The following is a 4,994-nucleotide window of genomic DNA, read 5'->3' on the forward strand; positions in this document are numbered from 1 at the left end:
AGGCTGTCATTCAAACAACAGGATGCATCATGGTTTAAAATCAGGAAGGGAGTAGATCAGGGTGTATCCTTTCACCATACTTATTCAGTCTGTATGCTGAGCAAATAATGTGAGAATCTTGGCTACATGAAAAATAATGTGGCATCAAGATTGGAGGAAGACTCATTAAAAACCTGTGATTGCAGATGACAAAACTTCACTTGCTGAAAATGAAGATGACTTGAAGCACTTACTGATGAAGATTAAAGGTTACATTCTTCAGTATGGATTATACCTCAATATAAAGAGAACAAAAATCATCACAACTGGACCAATAAGCAGCATCGAGAGAAATAAGATAAGATTGAAGTTGTCAAAGATTTCATATTATTTGATTTCATAATCAACACCCATGGAAGCATCAGTCAAGACATCTGATGACATATTACACTGGTCAAATGTGCTGCAAATGACCTCCTTAAAGTGATGGAGGGCAAAGATGTCTCCTTGAAGACTAATGTGCCCCTAACTCAAGCCATGGTATTTTCAATCACCTCATATGCATGTGACAGCTAGACAATGAATAAGGAAGACCAAAGGAGAGTTCATGCTTTCAAGTTGTGGTGTTGGTGAAGAGTACTGATAGTACCATGGAGTGTCAAAAGAACTAATAAATCTATCCTGGAAGAATTGCAGCAAGGATGTGCCTTTGAAGCAAGGATGACCAGAATTCCTCTGGCATATTTTGGTCATGTTGTCAGAAAGGACCATTCCCTGGAGAAGGATATTGTACTAGGTAAAGTGGAGGGTCAATGAAAAAGGGGATGGCCCTCAATAAGATGTATTGAGACAGTGGCTACAATAATAGGCTCAGGTACACCACGTATTGTGAAGCTGGCACACAACCAGGCAGTGTTTCATTCTGCTGTACACTGGGTTACTATGAGTCATAGATAACCTGATGGCACCTAACAACAAGGACTTTGAGGAGGCAACAACTCCCCAGTCATATTCTGAGTAACTTCCAACCTGAGTGACTCATTCAGGCACTATATCAAACAATGTTTCATGGCTATTCATGAAGTTTTCCTGTAATATATCTGGTAGTCCTGCACTATTATTCATAGCTTCCACTAACCAACTTTTTTTAAGAGGCTAATAGTCTTGTCCTTCTTTGCAGTCTTTCTTAATCTGAAAGCTCTGCTGAAAACTTCCATGATGGGTGACCCTGCTGGCTTTTTGAAATACCACTGGCTTAGCCTCCAGCTTCATAACAACACACAACCCACCACAGTATGACAAACTGTGGTGGTAGGCGATCCATGTACCCAGCAAATAAACCAAGGATTGGAGGAAAAGTCATTAACAACTTATAACATTTGGATGACACAATCTTACTTGCTGAAAGTGAAGAAAACTTGAAGCATTTACTAATGAAGATCAAAGTCTACAGCCTTTAGTATAGTTTACACCTAACTATAAAGAAAAAAAAAAAAATAATAACAACTGAAGTAGCAAATGTCACCATAAATGGAGAAAAATATAGAAATTGTCAGTGATTTCATTTTACTTGTATCCACAATCAATGCTCATGGAAGCAATAGTAAAGAAATAAAACTATTTATTGCACTGGCAAATCTGCTGCAAAGGACTCTTTAAAGTGTTTTAGAGCAAATATTTTAACACTAAGGAGCCGGACTCTAGCCATGGTATTTTCAGTTACCTCATATGGATGTGAAAGCTGGTGAATGAATAGGGAAGTCTGCAGAAGTACTCACACATTTGTATTGTGATGTTGGGAAAGAATCCTGATTGATCACCACAGACTGCCAGAAGAACAAACAAATCTATCTTCAAAGAAGTACAACCAGAATGTTCCTTAGAAGCTAGAATGACCAGATTTCATCTCACGTACTTTTGGTCAGAAAGGTGCAGCCCCTGGAAAAGGAGTGTAGTAAATTTCCTGGTATGACTTTTCTAGCCCTAAGTCTTTGTAAACTGTGGTGGAATTTGCTGTGAGCAACTGAGGAGCTTCTGATTGTAAATGTTATCCACCTGAGGTACTTCTTTTGGGAGTTGCACAAAGCAATGTTCTGGGAAGTTCACTCTCTTTCAGGTGCTTGGAATTCTGATGTTATGATTGTCTAGTTTGGCCACTCGGCCAGGCTCAAAAGGAGGCCTCCTAGAAGCAGAAGTATCTCTGACTGCTGGCTGAGAAGGACGTGCTGCTAAGAGACACACACTCTTGAGAGACACGTGCTGCTGGGAAAGAGATGCAAGAGACACACATTGCTGAGAGAGACACCAAGAGACACGCACTGCTGGGAGAGAGTCTGTGAGAGTCTGTTGGCTGAGATGGCGGGCTGAGAGAGACTGAGTATTGTTCCTGAACTTGAATTGTAGCCTGGAGCTTCCCTATTAAACTCCATAATCTGTGAGTTCTGTGTGGCCACTGCAGCAAATTATTGAACACAGGAGAAAGATGGTGGGTGCTGCAGGAGGAACGGCTGGTGTCAGGGTTGATGAAAGGGCTGGAGGGAGGCAGCATGTCTGGCATCACAGGAATAGGACTTGGGCTCTTGATGGTGATTCTGTCTTCCTCTTGTGCAGTTAGAGGAAGTCAGAAGATAAGGCCTCCCTGCCCCTTTAGCCAGGGTATGAAGGTTGGTAAAGTGGAGGGTCAGGAAAATAGGGAACCCTCAACAGGATGGGTTGACATTTTGGCTGCAATCTTGGGAACAAGCACAACAAATATTGTGAGAATTGCACAATACCAGGCAATGTTTCATTCTTTTGTGCATAGGGTTGATATGAGTACCCAATTTAGTGATTACTTTGTACTTTTAAAAGAACAATTTTAGAAATGCATGTCATTTCCTACCAATTTGAGATACCTTCATAAATTTTGTAACTATTACCAAAATGTCAACCAATTGTGAATTTTTACTGAAATTCTTTGTATTTTCTTATTAAAAACCCCATAATTCTCCCCCTTAGTGCCTAAGGCACTTGACTGCTCACTGGAAGGCTGGTGGTTCAAACCCACCAGCCACTCCTCCAAAGAAAGGTTGGGCAATCTACTTCCGTAGTGATACTGCCTTGGAAACCCAAGGAGGGGTTGCTATGAGTCGAATCAGACTCAATGGCACATAACAACAACAACAAGTCTCCCCCTTGGATCACTTAGTTCAGAGTCTTCTGGAGATTGTGATTCTTAATTTGCTAATTGCCTTGCCTCTTAATAAAAACTGCTTACTTTTAATTTTAACTAGATTGACATTTTCCTCGATGATATTTCTTGATGTTAGAAGAGGGATCCAAATTAGAGATGAGGAAATGATCCCTAGCAGGTTTGGTAACTCATATCGCAACACAAGCAGGAGCCTCTTGGATCACCACTTCCCCTGACCTCCTTAGGAATCATCTCAGGTGAACACCATCTCAGATCCAAACTCTGCTATTTTTGTGTAGAGTTCTTGAACTTTATTGAGGAGTACATTCTCTTTCATTTTTGATGCTATTCTACTTTTATAAACCTTGGCATCTATGGAGGTAATTCTTTCAAACAGCTCTGGGTCACTATAACCTTCAAAATTCAGGCATAACTCAGCCAGTAAAAGCCATTAGGATGGTTGCTGGTGCTCATTACCAGCATTAAAGATTCTATGACAGGATAAACACACAATAAACCAAACTCACTGCCACTGAGATGATTCCAACTCACAGCAACCCACTTTGGGTTCTGAGGTGGTAAATCTTTATGGAAGTTGATTGTCCAGTCCTCCTTCCTCAGAGTGGCTGGTGGGTTTGAACTACCAACCTTCTGGTTAGCAATCAAAGGCCTTAGGCACTATGCCACCAGAGCTCCTTATGATGGGATAAAGGGGTTAAAAAATAGGCCAGAGCACCAGGCTACCTCCTTCCCACAAGCAAACTCTTGTGCAAAGAAGGGACAAATTGATCCAAATCCAAGAATGTTTCTATTTAGGTTTTTTGTGACTCACAGAAAACTGAAAGTAGTGATCCACATGGCTTTTTGCCTCTGAGGCCATCAAGAAACATGTTCTGCTTTTCAGCGCATATTGTGTGGGAATTATCAAATCTCTGGTGGCTTAGTGCCTAAGGCATTTGACTGCTAACCAGAAGGCTGGTGGTTCAAACCCACCAGCCACTCCTCGGAAGGAAGGTTAGGCAATCTACTTTCTTAGTGATACCACCTCGTAACCCAATGAGGGGTCACTATAAGTTGGATCTGACTGGATGGCAGTGTGTTTGGTTTGGTTTGTATAATAACATAGGAAATTCCAAATTGCATGAGGGAAGTTGGTAGCTCGTGACCTGTTTTGTGATATTTACCGGAGGAGGTTTTAATTTAAATTTAAAGAGTCAGTATTCTCTTCAAAATACTTTTCAATTAGAGAGACTACTATATTTTAAAATAAGAGACTAGGTGTCTAGCTAAGAAAATGAATTATATTCAGAAAAAATAAAAATGAAACTTGGTTTTATTTGATTGTTACAGAGGAATCCCAGAAGACTGACTTCTACTAAGAATTTGAGGAGCACTGGTGGTGTAGTACCTAAGGCATTTGACTGCTAACCAGAAGGCTGGTGGTTCAAACTCACCTCTACTTGGAAGGAAGTTTGGGCCGGTACCACTAGAAGGCACATAACAACAACACTAAGAATTTTGACTTCGAAAATGCAAAGTTTCAAGTTAATTCTTCACATCCTTGATAAATGAGCCTGGATTTTCCTCTACTAGGACACTATAGTGGCTAAGGCACTTGACTGCTAACCAGAAGGCTGGTGGTTCAAACCCACCAGCCCACTCCTCGGAAGGAAGGTTGGGCAATCCTACTTCCGTAGTGATACTGCCTTGGAAACCCAAGAAGGGGTCGCTGTGAGTCGGGGCCGACTCAATGGCAAATAACAACATCATAACAACACAACAACAGGACACTATATCTGAGGTTCATATTCAAAAACATTATAAGCTTTATATACTAAAAAAA

The sequence above is a fragment of the Orycteropus afer genome, unplaced genomic scaffold, assembly GCF_000298275.1.
Source record: "Orycteropus afer afer isolate SDZICR_OR568_19922 unplaced genomic scaffold, OryAfe1.0 scaffold01182, whole genome shotgun sequence".
Taxonomy (NCBI): domain Eukaryota; kingdom Metazoa; phylum Chordata; class Mammalia; order Tubulidentata; family Orycteropodidae; genus Orycteropus; species Orycteropus afer.